Here is a 21,309-nt window from a genome sequence, read left to right as displayed (position 1 = left end):
GTGCCACTGGCATCCTAATTGGTAACCAAGAGCCCATCCACCACCATCACCACACCTGTATTGAATGGCAGAGGAAGGTAATAGTAGGATTATTGTGGGTCTCACAGACTTCGCATTGCCACATTGGACCCAAAGAACTGGCATTCAAGCAGAAACACACCCGCACACATTTTTATATAGTTTCTTGTCTGTGAAATTATTATTATTATTATTATTATTATTATTATTATTATTATTAAATAAGTTACCCAACCTGACTGTAGGCAACTTAACAATTAAAACTACACACACAGTGCTACAAGTACTAATGTTTAATATATACTAATTAAACACTGTGAAAGAAACACCTAAAGCAAGACTCCACTTGGAGCAAAAGTCTAAAAAAACACAAAATCCCTATCCAAAAATAACAATCCCAATGGGCAATATTAAACTACTGGGGGGGGGGGATATATTAACCCTAGGACACTTAAAACCCGAAGAACAAACAGTGCTTCTCCTATGGGAGAACAGTGAATGGTCTCCCAGGATTTTATGTTTAATGACTATAAGACGGAGACTGTAAAGCAGTGTTGGCACAAAGAAAATACTGTTACATACACAATCTGCAATAGCACAGCACAGATCCATGATGTGGCCTTATTGTATATTAGTAATTAGATGCTACTTTTGGGGGCACGCTGAAAAGGGTCATGTAGTCATACAGATTTTAAGCACAAATAATGGTCGCTCCCCTGAATGTATATAATCTGAAGCTGTTATCCTGTCTACCATGGGCTAAGTACATGATGGGAAACCTGTGGTATGATTTTCCATTGTTTTGTTTTGTTTTTAAAGTAATGGCTGCCTTACACTGGGGGTTCCGTTGAAATGAAGTGATAGGGGAGTGAGTTTAAATATGTCCTTGTGTCATCCCCTTCTGAAAATATTTGCCCAATTTGTAAAATGCTTTGAGGTTTTTCTTTTACAATCAAGCGGTGTATACATTTCATGAAATAAATAAACAGCACAAAACATATAGGTACTAGTGTGTTTTGCATAGGTCAAATAGTAGCTGTGAGTCTGTTTTGCAGAGGAAGTGGGGGAAGGTATTACACGGGAAGGTATTACACGGGGAAAGGACAGTGCCACAATCCTGATGTTCTCTCCCTCCTGCTAATGCAACTCACAAAAACAGTGGGACACCTGGTTATGGATCTTCCATTTCTGTCTTTTCTGACCCATCTGAAATCAGCAAAACTGAACAGCCTTGGTAGAAAATGCAACGACACTTTGAAAGCTCAGAGAAAAACTGAATGTATATCAGAGCATTGTGTGAATTGTTAGTACACATCTGGTAAAAAGTCTATGGGTTTGTATACATACACATAAATGCACACACACGAGTTCTGAAAAAATGATATTTTATTCAAATTTTAAAAGCACATTTTCTCTCTTAGATTAATAAAAGTACAGATCTCACTGGAGTTGTCTATTACTGTACTTTATAACCTCCCAATGGACCACTGTAATGTGGGCGCACTGTAATGTGGGCGCACCCCTGGAAACTTCACAAGGTGCAGAATGTGGTTGTTTTGTTATTGATGAGTGTCAGCTATAGCTGACCCATTAAACTTATCCTCCACAGGCTTCACTGACTCCTATTTTCCACAAGCACAATAAGATGGCTAACCAGCTTTAAGCCAAGGCAAATGGGTGCTAACTCACACAGAGCTCTGTTGATTCATTCCAGCTGAACCCAGAAGCAGAAGACTTAATTTCACCCTTTCTAACTGTTTCTATGTTCAACAAGCTGGTAGCAAGGCAAATGGTACACTGGCTCTGGTTTTCAAATTTCAATATGCAGTAAAGACATATTGATGGTTTATGCTGATTTCTAGAAGGTGGGCCTTTGCCGCTTTAAATTTCAATTTAGGAAGCGTTTTCACAGTTGATCAGAAATGCGTATTAAAAATAAGTTTAAACACAGGGAGATTTTGTAAATGCAAACCGCATGAAAAATTGCAGCACTACAAATGAACAGATTTTTTTTTTTTTTTGCGGGAGGGCCATAGTTTCAGTAACAGAGCATCTGTTTTGCATGCAAAACATCTCAGGTTCAAGTCCTGACATCTCAGGTTCAAGGTTCTAGTCCCTGGTAGGACTAGAAATGCCACCCATCTGAAATCCTGGTGAAACACTGCCAGTCAGTGCGGACAGGATAGAGCTAAAAGGACCAATGGTCTGACTTGATGTAAGGCAGCTTCCCATGTTCCTATCCGAAAAGGATATTGTACACCTTCCCTTTTGCACCCTAGCTGAGTGCAAATTCTCAAGACACATGCCAAATTCAATCTCCACACTATCATGCTTTTTTGAACATTCATATAGATCCATGAACCAAAATGATAATTCCCTGGAAATATATAATCAGTGCAGACACAGATTATTTACACTGCCGTGAAGGATTTCCATAGTGCTCCTTATCAGTCTTTCCACTTTCTTGGAAGGAAGTCACATTAATTTTAGTTAAGGCTGACTCACAAGCAACCATGTACCTATGCAAATTCTTCTGAGTTCCATGGGGTTTACTCCCAAGAGTTCTTAGTTTGTCCTCACCTTAGGAATGAAAGTAAAATGCAGATGCTCAAAGGCCATTTTGTTATTATTTTAATGCCACATGCTGTGGAATTTGTTTTCCCCCTCATAATCCTGCACACACATATTGCAATCTGCTTGCTTCAAAGAGTATCTCATAGCGCCACAGACAAACAGTGAGAGCTGTATTTTTAATGTCATTACATAACAAAATAAATATTTTATCTTTCCTGTGCATAATAGAGTAATTAGACAGCACAGCGTATTGGATTAGCACACATCAGTGATGCATATTAATCACAGAAAGGAGACAGAGCACTACGAGATGCAACAGAAGCTCGGTGAGTACCCATTTATACACAAACAGAAAAATAATAGTCTTTCTATTTCAGACGGCATGACATTTTATATGTAAATGTTAATTTCGTTTGTCACTTGGGAGGAGCCACTTAGCTTACCATAGACCACATGATCTGCATGTGCATGCCCCACATTTACTGACCAGCATCTCTAGTTAAGAGGATGTGAGTAGTAGCCTGGCTAGCAAAGACATCTGTCTGCTTCCAGATGACAGTGTGAGCTGTCTTGCAAAAGTACTCAGAAATTACAACTGGTTCACAATGCAGCTGCCAGATTATTTGACCAGATAGGTAACAGGAACGTCCATTTGCAAACAGTTGCACTAGCTCCCTATATGGTTTCTAGGCTCAATTCAAGGTGGTGGCATATTGGGATTAAACTTGAAAGCACTGGACCATCTAGGATATCGGCAGATCCACTTATCTATCTATAGTTAACATTCCCCATCAAAGGCTCTGCCTTGGATCCCCTAAACCAGTGGTCCTCAACCTTGGGCCTCCAGATGTTTTTGGCCTACAACTCCCATGATCCCTAGCTAGCTGGACCAGTGGTCAGGGATGATGGGAATTGTAGTCTCAAAACATCTGGAGGCCCAAGGTTGAGGACCACTGCCCTAAACCAGTGTTTCTCAAACTTGGATCCCCAGCTGTTGTTGGACTACAACTCCCATCATCCCTGACCACTGGTCCTGCTAGCTAGGGATGATGGGAGTTGTAGTCCAACAACAGCTGGGGACCCAAGTTTGAGAAGCACTGCAAACACCTGAGACACAGCGGTGGGGGTGTCTATCTGTAACAAGACATTTTCAGCCTTGGCCCCAAGGCTTTGGAATTACTTGCTGGGAAAGTCCACTCTGCCTTCTCTTTGTTGGCTTTACAATACCATATTAAGCTAGTTTTATTTCGTTGAGGAGCCTCTCTGAAGTTCAGCAAGCTCCTGGCTTTCCTATGCTGCTGCAAAGTATTGTGTGAAAATGGTTTCGTTGCTGGTTTAATTTTCCTTTTTATCAAGCAGTTTGTACATTTTATGCATTTTTTTTACTGTTAAGGGATCTATGCCCAAAACACAGAATATAAATGTTTTCAATACATAATCAGAGTAGATGGACTGCTGATTTTATTGAGTAAAGGCAGCTTGTTGTGTGCCTTACGGATGCCGTGACAAACATCATTGACTTTTACAATATATAGAACAAGTGGGACCAGCCACAAAAGTTTCTGTGCTTTCTCTACACTGTAAGAAGAGTTCTGCTTTCCAGCACTCCATTCAGCCTGGATCAGGAACCTTGGACTTCTGTTCAGTCCCTTTGGCGGTAGCAGAGAGCTTCAGCCTTGGGAATGAAATAAAGGAATACATTTAGGTAGCTGTGCCTAAAGTGGGTTTGCAGGCAACATGGACCACCCTAATTCCTCCCTCCACATTTATTATAACCTTTCTTCCACTGCCCTTCATTTTCCATCCCTCCACCAGATGACACACACATATTCCATATCTTAAACTGTTCTTAACCATAGACCTGAGGGGTAGACACTTGCCCTCTTCAAGAGAGTTTACAAAGAAGATGTCAGGGCTCCAGTTGGGAAGAATAATGAGGGAGTGTTCACGATTGGTTTCCTGGTTGTAAGGCGGCTTCTAAGTACATCCAGCCAAATAACTCTAGGAGCCCTCTTCAGACTTTTCCACTCAGTATGGGAAGGTTGGAGATGGAGGGGATGTGCACAGCATGGATGGCTCCAGCCTTAACTGCTGATTCCTTTATACCTGCTTCTCTACCACCGCCCAGAAAAAGATGGTGGCCTCATAGGACTTCAGACCATACTCTGAGAACCAAGTTCTGAATAAATAAAAATTGACAGGAATGGTGGATAGTTCCACTCTTCTTCCTTCTCTCCCCTTTTCAAGTTACATAGAAATGAATTAATTTACAGACAGTATGACTTAAAAAACACACTTGTGAAACTATAAGAGAATGTGAATTCTATAGGGTGCGGGGAATGAATAGGAAGGTTATCTGGATTAAGTTGAGTATTGGGGGCATTGAGGACAAACAAACAAACAAACAAACTATAGCCTTGTGTAACATTTCAGGCACAAGGCACAAGGGAACCCAGGTAAATGGCAAAGACAGAAAACATCTGAAAAATGTTTCAGTTCCAAAATGCCTCCATCCTTTCAGCGTTCACAAGGCTATAGTGCAATGCCTTATTTATAGCATGTTTTCCAATGACTGATTTTCTCCTCACTATTTTAACACTCAGCTGTTGTTCCTCATTTCTCTCTTCATTTCTTTGCCTCTGTGATCTCTGATTCTGCCCACCCCCCTCTCCGATTGCTGGTTTAGATGCTCAAATGAGACATCCAACCTTTTAAAGAAATCATTCATTTTGTTTAAAAGGTTGAATATGTCATGATAAGTTTGATGGGGCTGATATTAAAAACTAAATGTTCATTTTGATTTTGTTGGGGGCCTAGTATCTTTAAAAAAAACCCACTTAGGCCAGGTCTGTAAAGAGAGGACAGGTGTAGAATGGCAATGGATTCAGTTGGACAGTACATGTAGCCTGTATGTAAACAGTGCCTGGCTCATTTCTGCATACATTATATGAGTGCTTTGAATGGGTTCAGGTCCCAGATAGTACTTGTGCCTGAAAAGTTACACAATGAACTGTTCAGGAATATCAACATTACAGATGGCCACCTATCCCATATTCTTTCCTGACTGTTTTTAAGAGCCTATTGAAATAAAGATATCATATAGTACCACTCTTCCTGGTGTCAGCCCACAAAGTCTTCTCCCTGACATGCTAACATTTAGCCTTCCAGCTACGCTCTTGAAGTTCATTCTAGCAGGTACCACAGTTAGGTCAGCTCTTTTGATTTGCTCTTCACCTCAGCACACCTCCATCTCCCATTCCTTCTGTCTCTAGCACGCAGAACTGTTTTTCTGAAACAGGTTCAGGTTTAAATTTCTGCAGAGGCACATTAGCCTCCCTTTGCTGGTATCATACAGGTACCTGCAGCTTTATACACATGCTTTAGGTAATCTATCCAAAGAGAGGTTCAGGGAGGACAGGGAGGTCTGTTAAAGACACCCATGCTACTGAGGGACAACAAGAAGTAGACAGTTTAGGAACAACCAGACAGATTTCTCATCCCCATGGCATCGTAAATAAGCTGCTGGTTCCACCTGCGGCTGCTGCAATGACAACATAGTCTACACTTCAGTACACTTTAAAGCTGATCAATTAATTCTAAAGCACTTTTAATGAGATCACAGAATCTGTGGGATCATGCTTTAATGACACTAAAAGCTCTGTAAGAGGAGCAAAGAGCTTTCAAGGCATCATCCAGATACATCCCATTCCAGATGGGAAGTAAAGGGGGGGGGAGAGAAATAAGGTAAATAACGAGGTCAGGATTATGTACTATGTAACTATATGCTACAGTGTGGTGGTGGGAGATTATGGTATCCTGTTCACCATCCCCAAAGTATTAATTTCCTAAATCCTTTACAAACTGGAATCTGGTCCTGAGATCATGGAAAAGCCATAGGTGCCCACTGGGACCTGTAAGGCAGAAGGAAGAGATGCCAACAGTAGGTTGAGCCAGAGGCAATGATAGACATCGAATTCTGTTTTTGTCCCATCCGCCTTCCTGCTAAATTGCTAGAACAACCCTGAGACTAATGAGGAGGAATTTGACAGGCAATGCCACTCTCTGGACCAGGGGTCTCCAAACTTACCAGGCTTTGGGCCGGTGCCTGCAGCGCCGATCGTGCGGCGGGCCAGAGGGCGGGGGAGCATGTGGGAGCGTGTGCCCATACGCATGAACACACGTTATTTCCGGTGCACTTCCGGGTCACAGGAACACCAGAAATAGCTTGTGCGCATGCACACAGGCCTCCTCCGACCTGGAAGTGCACCGGAAATGATGCTTATGCATGCTCGCAAGCTATTTCCGGTGCTCCTGCGACCCGGAAGTGGACAGCTGCGCCGCGCCGGTAAGAGTGGCAGCATCGGGCAGCGGGGGGGTGGGGTGCCGCAGGCCAGATAAATGAGCCCTTCAGGCTGTATCCAGCCCGCGGGCCGTAGTCTGGTGATGCCTGCTCTCAGTAAGTACATAGGCAGGCAGTTAGGGGCTGGCTGACATTGATGGGGCAGTGCCCCATTTGTCCTGATGGACCAGCCTCAAATGGATCTAGCTTCATGAAGAACTGAAGGTCTCTTATTTCAGACGTAGAGGAGTTTCCTTCCTTTTAAACGAAAAAACAAGTTAGGCTCAATCTGGCATAGCTGCCAAGTTATCCCCTTTTTAAAGGGATTTTCCCTTATGCTGAATAGGCTTCCTCGCGAGAAAAGGGAAAACTTGGCAGCTATGTCAATCTGGAAATAAAAATACTACAATACCATAGACAATAACTAAGTATGGGGTGTGTAGAAATTCTGTTGGCGTGAAGGATGAGGTTTTAATAAAATCCTCTCTTTAAAAATGGCCTTTTTTATTTGACTTCTTTGAAAATTTAATTATACCAGTCATTGCTTTCACCTTGAGGGACACCAGTTGAAATGACCATCTGATGACAGCTTGGCGGCCTCTATGATAAGGAAATGAACCATAAGCTTCTCCTTTGATCCTAGAGGAAAAGTGTCCACATCGCTAAACAACCCTCATAATTAACACCTTTCTCTGACACCTCATCAGAAACCAACAATCACTGAACCACTCAGAGAACATTGCTTGGAATGGTTAATCAGCCAAGCCTAATCAGAGAAGATGAGTTCCAGAATCTTTATTTCATCCCCCCCCCCATTTATTTTTTTAAAAAACCCATATTTTTGTCACACACCTTCCTTGCTTTTGCATCTATTTATTGTTATAAACGCTGGCTTCTGCTCCTATTTCCCACTGTTGCTCAACTGGCTTTGACTACACTGCAGAAGTGAAAACAGTGAAGAAGACAAAGAAGAAGCAGAGCAGTCAAAGGACAACAGAAAGACAGGAAGTGAAAAGGTGGCATTTGAAAATTAACTGCGCGTCCTTTACAATAGCACTTTAGCCACAAGCCACTGTCCTGACTTTAGAGGCGCACATGCTTAGATGAATGGAATTGCAGCAGCAACCTCGTATTAAGCAGTGAAGCACAGGGAAGTGAAATGGCAGGGCGAGTAATCACAGTGAAGAAAGAGAGAGAAGCTGTGGAAACTTCTGGGCATTTAATGTTATTGCCTAGCAGGCTTTGCCCTAAAGCTGCTACAGTAAACACACTTCCCCTACTTGACACAGAGGACACTAAGCTTTTGGGCCCCAGCGAGAACACCAGGAATTCTGAGAAAGTGCCATAGGTGCTAGTCGCAAACTGGGACCTATAGAATGTAATACAAAATGGCTGGGGGCGGGGGAGAGAGTCATAATACAAAATGGTTGTTGTGAGGGTGTGATTGAACACAAAATAGCTGCCACGTCTAAAAGAGCAGCAAAAAGAGAGAGACAGGCACGCAGCATGGTGTGGGTATGCCATTGGAGGGGTGTTGAGGGGATATTTCCCCGAGAACTTCCACAGGTGTCATAGCAAAAAATAAAAATAAAAATCCTTCCAGTAGCACCTTAGAGACCAACTAAGTTTGTCATGGGTATGAGCTTTCGTGTGCATGAAAGCTCATACTTATGACAAACTTAGTTGGTCTCTAAGGTGCTACTGGAAGGAATTTTTTTATTTTTTGTTTCGACTACATCAGACCAACACGGCTACCTACCTGTAACATGTGTCATAGCAGGTACTGGCAGGTGCACTGGTGCCCATGGGCACTGGGTTGGCGACCCCCTTTGTAAAACAATAGCCCATGTGCTGGGCTCCCTCACCTCCCTTTCGCATACATCACAATCACACACCTTTGCCTGCAGTGAGCACTGACTTTCCCCATACAGCTCAAATCAGGCTGACCTTCCTTCCTCTTAACCCACTTATGCCAGAGGTGGAATCTACTGCCTCAAACCTTAAACAAGCAATCCTTGGGCACTGCAATGTTTGCTGCAGGTTCCAGGAACTGAAAATATTGGGGGCGGGAACCTTTTCTAATGAGCTCTGAGGTAATAGGCTCTCTTAATCTGCACAAAGGAGCCACTAGGGGGAGCAAACTGGATCAGGATTTGTAGTGCTGAGAGAGGAAGGGGCTTAACAGCTTGGCCCCAAACAGCTGAGAGACTGATTCCTTCCCTATCATCACTCTCAGGTGTTAAGATCTGCTGAAGTGAATCCACTACACTTAGAAGTCTGAGGTGGCAACGGCTTGGGAGATGTAACCTGCCCTAAGAGATTATGGTGAGGGGTGAGTACAAAATTAAGATTACAGTGTTGTTGTTGTTGTTGTTGTTGTTGTTGTTGTTGTTGTTGTTGTTGTTGCCATTTCTTAGCTGTTTTCCTTCTGCATCATATTCCGGATGTAAATCTTACAGTTGCAAACAAATGAAACTGCTATTTACCCCAGTAGGGAAAATGTTACAGGCCTTGCTTGGAAGGTGCCCCCAGGCAGACACACACACACACACACACACACACACACACACACACAGAGAGAGAGAGAGAGAGAGAGAGAGAGAGAGAGAGAGAGAGAGAGAGAGAGAGAGAGAGAGAGAGAGAGAGAGAGAAAGAAACTGTATATGAAATGTTGGACGTTTGTGGTGCTCACTGCATTGTTAGATTTTTTGGTTTTCATTCTCTTCCAACCCCAGTTTGAAATTTCTTTCACAGGAATTGCTTATACAGGCACAGTGCTAATGAATCCTAGTGCAACTTCCAGGAAAATATTTTGAGGGTTGCTGTGGCAACAATCCTAAATATGCTTACTAAGGGGCAGGGCCCCATTAAACCTAGTGGGGCTGCCCTCCAAGTAGAAACAGCTAGGACTGCAGTACGAGCGATATATGCATGCATATCTGCTCATAAATTCTTCTCTACATGTATGAATTGTCATTGTGCACAAACCTATCTCTGCCTTGCTCTTTCATATGCTGTTCCTCCCCACCCCCACCCAAACTAAAGAGTTCAGCCTGAGATACAATATTGGGGAATTGATGACACCTGGCAACTTGCTAGCTTGGCCAGGTTTGCCAAGTCTGACAAGCTGGAGTTTGTTAGCATTTAACCTTGCTTAACCTTTGACCTTTAGTTACTTTCTGCTGCCCCCAAAATGACTAATAAAAGACCCAGGGCCGCATCTCTAATCTTAGGGGCATTACAAGCTCTTTGGTTTCCCATTTACACATATGGCAGAGCTTCAAAGTGTCAGATGCAATAGTCCATTGACATCTCAAGAAAGATTTAATGAAATTCATTTTTTGGCTCTTTGAATATGCTACATTTCAAGACAGGTCTTTAGTATTTATGCTATTATTTGGTTAAAAAGCACCAGTAGTAATTTTCTACCTTGTGCCATTAAGCATGTGGTTTTCTTTAGTCTAAAGATCTCACTTGGCCTCCCTGTTCATATATCTACCATGGTGTATTTAGAAACCATGCACATATATCAAAATATACTTTTTGTCCTGTTATGGCTGGATTTAAAATGTATTGAGTATAACACTTTCTTTTCTTTTCCTTTCCCTTTTTTCTGTTGAAAAGACACATTTTAAAACAGTTAATGTAGTGTTTGACCTTCCATTAAAAAAAATAAAAGATACCATTAAACCAGGTCCAGAAACACTAGCAAGTGAGTAAATGTTTAAACCACAAATCTCCCTGAACTCCTGTGGGAAGGAGGGTTCTACCAGTGCCAAAATGGCAAGATCATATATCAGAAATGAGTAATAATGTGCAAAAATACGTTGCAGTAAAAAACACAAACTAAAAAGGAAAAAAGAGGGGAAAGATTTGGGAGAGGGAAATCATAACAGGGATTTCTGAGAGTATAAAGATGAACCAGTGGGCCAGGGCAGGATTTATTTAAGAATAACAATACTAATAATAGTAATTCCAACAATAAAGCATGCACAATAGCCCTGCACATCGAGAACGTGCCAGTACCACCTTTTCATTATTTCCTTATGTTGGTTTGAGGAATAGATCTACAGTATATGGGGAGTGATGCTGGGAAAGGAATGCTGAAATTAGCTATGCAAATGAGCCTTTGCTGAAAGTGCACGTATAAAGCCAGACTGTATATTCCACACAGCAGACAGTTAAAAATTTGAACATAAGGTAGCATTTCCTTGATCATATCCCATAAAAAGAGCAATTTGCTAAACCCTTGTAGCACAGTATGGAAGGTGGTGTATTTTACTGATAATGTAAGAGATGACAGATAGTTCTATACTAGGAGGTTTCAATGGCGTCGAGTTGTGTAGTGCAATAAATTGTCAGGAGCAGAGACAGAGGAGAGTGCAGGCGCTGCTCCACCTCCAGTAGCCAAATAATTCAGCCCCGGCTCAGTAATTATGCTGTGTGAAAATATGGGATTAATTAGACCGGTACACTAACACACTGTAGTCTCATTAAAGGCTGAACAGCATTTTCATAGATGCTGCCACTTGAGCAGGGCTGCCGCTAATGTGAAAAGACAAAGTCGCCTCTTTTCACACTCCTTGCTTATTACCTTACTTAAGGCCACTTAAGCAAACTTCCGAAGGCAGCCTTGCAGAAAACCCTATGTCAGGGTTATTTCATTATTTTATGTCTGTAGAGTGCGCAGGGAAGGGAAATTTAAAATAAATGGGGATCGGGTGTAGGGCACACCAAAGGGAAATGTTACCGGCTTCAAAACAAATGCTTTCTTTAAACACACACACACACACACACACACAGAGAGAGAGAGAGAGAGAGAGAGAGAGAGAGAGAGAGAGAGAGAGAGAGAGAGAGGAACCCCACCCAGCAACAACCCAACATATTTTGCTAGTGTGGACAGGGCTGCAAATATCAAATATCAAAAGTTGTTCCTCAAGTGCTTGATCTTAATTTGCAACTTCCTGATGTCACATGTGAATTAATGCATATTGAAGAAGACCTGTGCCTTTGGCAACCAAGAAAGAGTGAGAAAAAACGGTATAACTGTGTACATTATGTGCCTTTTTCTGGTTGAAGAAGGCCTGTGCCTTTGGCAACCAAGAAAGAGTGAGAAAAAAAGGTATAACTGTGTACATTATGTGCCTTTTTCTGGTTCAAGAGCGTATCACACCCTCTAAAGGTGGGGTGCAACGTTAGAAGGCAACCCAAACCCACATTTGCTTTGTAGCGCGAGTACTGTACAGAATGGGGTACACATCCAGGTACGTTTGCCCTTCAAAATTTCCTCTTTCCAAGCCTGTTGTTTCCCTGGTGAGGCTCAGTGGCTGGAAGTAAGCCTGGCTAAGAGGGATGTGAGGGGTGAAGGGGGATGAATGACAAAGAGGAGGGTTAAGCATGACACCCCCTCCTCCCAGCTTACTTTGCAAACGCAAGTTCGAGGAGCCATGTTTGCTCAGCTAATGTTTAGCTGCTCCCCAAAGGCCCAATTCACAAAACTTAGCTGGTGACATGATAGCCACTTAAAAATGCAATTACATAGAAGGTACTCTGCATTGGCAAACAGTTCATTTTAATAGCTTCCTGTGTAGTTCTGGCAATTTTCACCATGCCAGGACAATCCGCAAGAGAGTGAGGTGTTGAAATCATCGAAACAACGTGGGAAGCTGGTTCACATGAAGAGCTTGCCATATGGAGCTGTATCCAGACAACTACATTTCCCCAAAAAAACAGGTTACACAACTAATGGAAACACAGGGGATTGGCTCCAACCCTGTGCAAATGGGATTCTGCTTATGCAATGGGACTTCCCCTTCCACTCCTTCCCTCTACAGCCCCCCTCCACTCCCCAAACCTGCTCCAGAGCAGATTTTGAGGGGCTGTCTCTAGAATGTAAAGATTCCTGGTGAATTTTCTCATAGCACAGGAATTCTTGCACATCTTATTTATCAAACTAGCTGGCCCTGCCACACATTGCTGTGGCTCAGTCTGTTAAATGGAGGCTCAGAGTCCCCCTTCAGACTCCCCTCACCTTCAGAGTCCCCCTGTTTTATGCCTGTTCTGTTTACACAGGTGTATCCCTTTGATTCACTCCCACCCTGTGCCGATCCATGATGTATCCCGCCCCCTCCTCCCTGTGATTTCCCCCTACCCTGTCATGACCCATGACGTATCACACCCTCTTCTCCCCCCACCCCGGCTCATCCCTGTGACTGGTCCCACCATGTCCTGACCTATCCCGTCCCCTCCTCCCCCAAACCCCCACCCAGGCGAGTCAGTACAGTACCTCCATTCGGCCTAGTCTGTAAAGGCTTTGGCCTAGTATGTAAACAGGAGCCGAGGTGCTGTTGAGAGGGAAGGTTTTATAGGTGCAGTACCAGTGTAGCCGCCGCTAGAGGGCGCTGGTTTGCAACCTGGTTCTTTTCCCAGCATGCACTTTTGGCTGAGTGTTGCATTCTGGAACAGGGTTTTGGGGGGGTTTCACCTGGCGGAGGTGTGACATCTGTGATGTTGTGTCAAAATTTCACCTCAATCGGTTAAGTGGTTTTGGTGAAAAGTGGAAACACACCCACATGTCCTTTTTACATTTATATATATATAGATTGGTAAATAGGGGCCAGTTAACATGTGATGTTTTCAGTGATTTTGTTGTGCTGAACCAGCACCAGTATGTGCTGGAGTAGGAGTAGGTGATGTGGTTCCCTCCAGGTGTTATTAGGCTACAAGTCCCATCAGCCCCAGCTAGCATGGCCAGCAGCCAGGGTAATGGTGGTTGTAGGCCAACAACTTTTGGAAGGTGCCATGTTGGCTAGTCCTGCACCCTCATACTTGAAAAGTGGACTAAACTGGAATTTGGAAAATTATTATATGGGAACATTTGTCTACTGTGAAATAAATTGTTCTTACTACTGTAATAATAAATGTTCCAATGAATCATTTTTCTTCTTCTGAGGTTAGGTGGGGGTACACATCTTAGTTGGTAGAGCACGTGCTATTCATGTTTAAGGTCAATCACGACCAACCAAAGGGCAGCGGGTTGCAATGGCTGAAGAGGGCATCGTCCTGGGACTACGTATCAAATCAGAATAGATCACCATGGGCAAGATTATCTGATTCTGTTTCAGATAAAGTCAATTCATGTCCACTTCATATTACGCTATCATGAAGGAGAATTTCTTTTCTGTATCCCAAGCACTTTTGAGGGAAAAAACCTATTCTGTTTTGCTGAGGTGTCACCCCCTTCCTAGTTTTGTTACCTACCTGTTCCTTAAGGATGGACAGTCTGTAAGTGCTAAATACATAAATAGACATGGATGTTAGTACAGGAAGTCCATCCTTTAAACTGTGTCGACCTCAGTAGGGCACCTTTTCTTGGACTCGAGAGAGCTATTAGAGCACATATATAAACTGGGATGCAGAAGAGAGGGAGGGAGGGAGAGAGGAGGAAAATACAATATGATGATGATAAGAAAATAATGGAAGCAGCTGTGCCAGAATACCATCAAACTTGAAGATGCCTTTGAAATAATATTCAAGACGGGGTGGGGTGGCATAAGAGTGGGGGGAAGCTGGCATTCAATAGAGTGAATCTTGCTTTGTGACTTAACAAAAGTGGGCAATGTGAAGAAGAGGAGTGAAGTGGAAGGGAGAGAGAACTAAATTGAAGGGTGACATGAAACAAGTCAGCCTGCAGAAGGCTGTAAGGTTAGCATCATTAGCAAAGAGGAAAAATGATTAGCAGTAAAAAGCGAGGAGTTAAAAAGATTTAAAAGGAAGAGGAAGCAGGAAAGGGAAAGGGAGCAGGGAATGTATTATAAACTAATTCCACATAGATACATCTGAATTATCGGTGCTGTGTTAGCACACCAACATTTTTATATTTATCTTTCTCGTACAATATGGGAGCAATTTAATTATTCTGCATCATCCTAACGGCTGGTTTACACAGTACCTTATTTGTTCCCCAGGTAGTCCTGACCTTCCTTGGATATGCGGTTCAATGTAATGTGGGAGTCTGACAATCAGGGATATAGATCGCAACAAATCTGTCAGTCAGTTTCAATGGCTAGAAAACGTGATGTCGTGATCACCTGCTGTATATATTATGTCTAGTTCTCTGAGTATCTGGGGGAAGAATGGGACTGTCCCTGTGGACAGAAAAATGCAGTGTATGAACAGGCCCCATGATTCTTAAAGGGGCTTCTTTGTTGTGGTATTAATATGTATCATTATAGGAAGTCCAGCCTAGTGGTGAAGGCACAATTTAGGCCTCAGTTGCCTAACTCTACCAGATGCTGACTTCCACAAAGTCTTACTCTGTTTGACAAGTTCTTTTGGTTAAAAAAGGGCCGAAGGGATTGTCACCCAGTTATTGTGCAATGAAGTACATTTATGCTCCAATCCTAACAGTGGTGTGGAAATAAACATTTTCACCTTAAAAGAATGGATTGTTAAGGTTATGAGTGGCCTTCCATGGCATATGATGGTATTGGAGAACATATGTATTAACATAATTAGGCAGCAATTAAAGATCAGTATTTCTAAAAGCTTGTTTACAGTACATTTAGAATTAGGATGTGCATTTGAGACTGGATTGAAATTTAGCTTTGGGATCTGGGGATTCAGATTTAGCAGATATTAGTTGGATATGCCCCAAGCTTTCTTTCACTGTGCCACTTTTAATGTGATGCATGGTAGATTTCCACAGAGAAGGTGAGTGAGGTGTGACTATGGAATTTTGTTTAGAAGCTTAACCACATTACGTATTGTAGCAAAAGCAGCAAGCCTTGTAGTTACTTAAAGATACAGGGTGGAATTCAACATCCTACTATTGCAAATGTTCTGTCTGTGCAAGAATATCAGCTTGCCAGATGAAATGGCCCCCCCATGCTGTTCTGAGGGTCCTCCCGACCCTCGCAGAGCCAATTTGGGGGCTGCAGGGGTGCACAGGAGAAGGAGAGAGGGGAAAAGCCCCAATGTACAAGCAGAAGCTCTAGCACAGAGTTTCCACTGATATATTTTATTGGGTGAATCCCATCCTAATAATTTGATGGTTGTGTGAGTTTTGATATACAAAATATACTTGGAGCAGGCAGTGGAAATGTTGTGTCAGTATAAGCACATGAGTTTAGTGGGGGTTGTTTTGCAAGATCGGTATATGAATGCACGCTGAAATCAAATATATGGCTTTGGAAGTAGAAATACACTAACAGTCAAAGAAAAGTCAATGTCTGGCATTACCATTAGCATAGCTGTCAAGTTCTCCCCCCCCCTTTTTTTAAGGGAAATTCCCTTATGCTGAATAGGCTTCCTCGTGAGAAAAGGGAAAACTTGACAGCTATGCTTTAGGTAAGGCGAAGCCACTGTCTCGGGCTTCAGATGCTGTGGGACAGGGGATCCTGGAGGCTGTTCCTCTAACCCCCAATTCAGCCTTTTCTCTTAAACAAGAGTCCCATGGATATTAATAGGTAGGAGAGGATATATTAATTACAATTTATCCCTCCAGGCCCCCATGTTTATGCGCTGAACACACAAAGAGATCAGCCTACCACCACGTTTAAAGCACAGGGCTGAGCAGAGTTCAAAACCCCATCCTTAGCAGAAAAGTGGAAAGCAAAGGAATAGAGTATGAAGCCTTCTTTTAGTAAGTCCTGCTGCAAAGCAAACTGGCTTTCTTTCTTTCTTACTCCACTTAACAAAGAATCAGACAACAGACTGAGAAGTAAGTTTTAAATATTATTTGCTTACTCACAGTCATGCATTCATTCTCAGCAGGAAAATAAATGCAGGCAAAATATTTGCAGTAGAAACAGACTCGGGCATGTGCCTGATCCTGGAGCAGTTGAATACAATCATACCTCGGGTTGCGAATGTGATCCGTGTGGGAGGCGCGTTCGCAACCCGCAGCACTGCATCTGCGCACTCGCGTGATGCAATCCTGTGCTTCTGCACATGACGTCATTTTGTGTTTCTGCACATGCGTGAGCGCCAAAACCCAGAAGTAACCCGTTCCAGTACGTCCGGGTTCAGCGCAGAGCACAACCCGAAAACACGTAACCCGCAGCATTCGCAACCCGAGGTATGACTGTACATTTATATGGTCAGCCTATCAGCAATGTGGCTCTTTGACGTCTCAGCCCTTCATATGCTAACTCACAAGAATATGCATTGTTAGATTTGACTGCAAATCTGTTAGACCTTCTCCTGTCTCTGACAGCAGTGTTAGGAAAAGATCCTCACCAAGCAAGCAGGCAGAGAGGCAGCTAGGCCAGGACAAGCATCACGCAGGTTGCACTTAAACATTTATTTGACCATCAGCCAGGCTGAGTGGTAAGCAAGCAGCAGCTAGGCGGAGGAGGACAGAGCCAAGGGTGCAATGTGACCTTCTAGCCTTGGTGTGATGGTGGACAATGTAGCACTGCCAGTACTGGAAGTACAAGTCTGGTTGTCTTCTGCACACAGAAAGTGCTATCTTGGAAAGGGTCAGTTTTAGAATGCAGCAGGGAACGGTAATATTTTTCTGAGTAGAATTGAGAATTAGTTCAATATAGACCTACTTGTCATCTCCTTGGTTCCAAAAAGTCATATCAGAATTTTGCTTCCATTATGAATGGTAAAATAAAAGCAAAGCCATGAATATAAATGCTCTTGCATGTCTAAAGGAACCATCTAAATTATTATACAGTCATTAGAGTTGTTAATATTAGAACAACTTTGCTCTCCAGACCTTCCTAGATTAACACGAAACATCATAATGGTTTTAAAACATCCTGTCAAATATCCATTTAAGAGTATCACTGACCTGACACATTTGACATTGTATATGGATTGTAAAAAGAAGTTTCAGGCTGTAAAACATTGCACTGGTGTTTTTACATCAGTAATACCTTTGGATATCTCTGTGTCAAAACAGGCATGTTCTTCAGTGATAAGTGCTCAGAGACAATGGTAAGGGTGAAGCGTAAAATGGAGATTCAAGCTAGCTTGAAGATTCAGTAATACTGAACAGAGGTAGAAATGTTACACTTGTGATATAGCTAGGAATGGGGAATAAATTTGATTTGGTTCACATTTTAATTCGAATCCAATTTCTCCAAAATATGTGAACCAAAATACAACTATCCTTTGAAATTGCATAAATTTCACAATGCCATTCTCCCACTAAAAATGAGTACAAAACTGTTCATATTAAAGTACCAGTATGCATAAGCATGCACATATTAGTGTTATGAACATTAGAGGAACTTCTGGGAAATTTGTTTAACCACATTACCAATCTGTGTATATTGGGAGAAGTTGTACTAAAACACACATTTTTGTGAGGATTTTTCTTTAAAAAATCGCAGAGTGATACAGAAATGTGGCAAATTGAACTGGTAGACACTGAAACGAACAGATTCATTTTAAAGGGTAGATGATAGCTCAGTTGGTAGAGCATTAGACTCTTAATCTCAGGGTTGTGGGTTCAAACCCCAATGCAAAAGATTATTGCATTGCAGGAGATTGGACTAAATGACCCTAGTGTTCCCTTCCCACTCTGTAATTCTACAATTCTATGATCCATATAGACTGAAAGCCTGATCTTAGTTGCAGTGCTCACCTTGAAGTGCAATGAGTGCTGTGCTGTGCTGGGCATGTCCTCATGACTTGCCCACCATATTGGGATTTTGATCTCAGCACAGTATATGTTGTTGATGCTGCTATGCAACAACTTCTTTGGTCACCAGATATAGTGTAGTTGTGCTGTGGGGTCAGGTATGAAATACATGCCACTGTTGTTGGCATCCTTCTGTCTTGAGAGACAATGGAGTGTGCTTCTGGAGGTGAAGTCAAACTGCTGGAGAATCACAGCACAGAGACCAGTAACTCGTGTAACTTCTCCGCTGTATTGTTTTTGCTGTGTTAGCAGCACTGAAGTGACTGCTCTGGTGCACAAACCTAGGCAGTGTATATGGAGGTCATGAGCTGCCCAGATGGCACGTCCCCCCTCTTAGCCTTGCATATGTGTCCCAAAAGAAAGCAGAGCGATTCCCTCGCTGCAAAAAGTCAAGTTACAGGGAACCAGGCAGAGGGCCTTCTCAGTAGTGGCACCCGCCCTGTGGAACGCCCTCCCGCCAGATGTCAAAAAGAAAAACAACTACCAGACTTTTAGAGGACATCTGAAGGCAGCCCTGTTTAGGGGAGCTTTTAATCTTTAAGAAATTAGTGTATTTTAATATTTCTGTTGGAAGCCGCCCAGAGTGGCTGGGGAAACCCAGCCAGATGGGCGGGGTATAAATAATAATAATAATAATAATAATAATAATAATAATAATAATAATAAGGCACCAGCTTGGCTTCAGGAGTTGCCAGAAGGAGGTGTACAAGATACCATCAAACTGTCTTAGGGACTCCATTCTGGATTTTGTGTAGTGTTTACTCCTTAGACTTTTCTTCTCCCGAAGAAGTCCCGCAAGGTAGTGGGTACAGATTTTTCCACAGGGTTTACTCTCAAAGCCTTTCTCATGAATAGGTATAGCTGCAAGGCAGTTGTGGTTTAGGATCAAAGTTTTCCTTCTCCTAGATGGGCTATCTCACCAGGTTGATGAACCCCGTCTGCCCCACACTTGCAGAAACAACTTTCCTGACCACTGGACCCACTATTGGTCTCATCAATCTACTGCAGCCTGTCTTCACATGCAGGTTTGAGACACATTGGCTCCCCTTACCTGGTTTAGCCAGTCAGTCTAAGCCGTTTCCCAGGGTGTGGCCGCTGTCACATGCTGACAGCTTCTAGGAGCCACAGGTGAGAGCTGAGTGCAGAGTGGGGACCAAAGGTAAACAAATTACCCCAAAAAGAACACGGTTTATCCCCCACCAGAGGTACTACCCATCCCCTAATGCTCCAGACAGCCCATGCCATAGACTGCAGATAACACAGGTAGGAAAGATGAAGTGGGCGACTCATCTAAGGAACATCTTATATGACATTTAGCATGATGAAAATCCTTGTGCTGATGGAACGTTCTTTTTACCACCATGTTGAATGCACCCCATAATATCCTGAAGTAGCAACTTTAAAGAAATGTCAGTGAATTTAACATTTATAAGCTTAGATTGATTTGGATTGATCTGTGTGGGGAGCCTTTCTCCCTCCAGATGTTGCTGAGCTACAATTCCCACCAGTCCCAGCAAGCATGGCCAATGGCTAGGGATGATGGGAGTTGTAGTTCAGTAACATCTGGAGGGAGAAAGACTCCCCACACCTTGGACTGAGTTTGGCACTTGGTGAAGAAATGGAGTAATTACTTTACCTGTGGGTTAAACCACAGAGCCTAGGGCTTGCCGATCAGAAGGTCGGCGGTTCGAATCCCTGCGACGGAGTGAGCTCCCGTTGCTCAGTCCCAGCTCCTGCCAACCTAGCAGTTCGAAAGCACGTCAAAGTGCAAATAGATAAAGGTAAACGCATACCTGCCAAGTTCCTGTCAGAGAAATAAGGGACCGGACCGGACGTAGCAGACCGGAAGTAGCGCTGCCACCATTTTGGAACTGGGCGGAGCATGCTCAGAAGCGACTTTTGATGCTGCTCTGCCCAGTTCCAAAATGGCCACCGGGCCAGAAGTCACACTGCAGCCATTTTGGAACTGGGCAAAGCAGCATCAAAAGTCGCTTCTGAGCATGCTCTGCCCAGTTCCAAAATGGTCACCGCGCCAGAATAAACCGGGAAAAAACAAAAAAAAATCCGTTTTTTTCGGCTGGGAACAGCTGGAAAAACAGGGGTTTCCCGGGGAATACGGGAGACTTGGCAGCTATGGGTAAACGGCGTTTCCGTGTGCTGCTCTGGTTCGCCAGAAGCGGCTTTGTCATGCTGGCCACAGGACTTGGAAGCTGTACGCCGGCTCCCTCAGCTAATAATGCGAGATGAGCATGCAACCCCAGAGTCGGTCACGACTGGACCTAATGGTCAGGGGTCCCTTTACCTTTACATTTAAGCTCAGTTTGGAGCTCAACTTATATTTACACTGCCATTGCTTGTGAGTAAATGCCATTGAATTCAAGGGGGGTTGCTTCTGAGAAGACATGTGCCCTGTCAGGCAGCTTGATGGGTAATCTAAAGATGGCTTCATTTGTAAATTAAGGGTTTCTTTGCTGCACAGGGTAAAAATCATGTAGAAAACACATGTGAACATATAGAATACCTGTTTTGTCATGTGCACAAATCTCTTTTGGATGTGTGTGTATGGATTACATTCTTGAATGGATACAAGGAAATATTTGTGATTAGTGAAACAACAACCCACGTGCAATTCCCCCTAGACCTTATGGTTTTTCATAAATACCAGTTCTAAAATGTTTCTGTATTCTATAGCTGTTATGCAAGCCACTTATAACATATTGCA

At 43.0% G+C, this 21,309-nt stretch overlaps 1 long non-coding RNA gene across 1 annotated transcript in view; it reads left to right on the top strand.

Annotated features, from left to right (window-relative positions):
- The window catches only part of LOC118090244 (uncharacterized), a 123,675-nt gene that overhangs the window by 39,063 nt on the left and 63,303 nt on the right, over nucleotides 1–21,309 (top strand). Inside the window, exons 3-4 of the long non-coding RNA XR_004693225.2 lie at nucleotides 2,821–2,918; nucleotides 9,168–9,263. This is a non-coding gene — a long non-coding RNA (uncharacterized LOC118090244). The remainder of the gene's footprint in view (nucleotides 1–2,820; nucleotides 2,919–9,167; nucleotides 9,264–21,309) is intronic.

Source organism: Zootoca vivipara, chromosome 8, assembly GCF_963506605.1.
Source record: "Zootoca vivipara chromosome 8, rZooViv1.1, whole genome shotgun sequence".
Classification (NCBI taxonomy): Eukaryota; Metazoa; Chordata; class Lepidosauria; order Squamata; family Lacertidae; genus Zootoca; species Zootoca vivipara.
The sequence above is the reverse complement of the archived record's forward strand: the minus strand, read 5'-3'. Positions and strand labels throughout refer to the sequence as shown.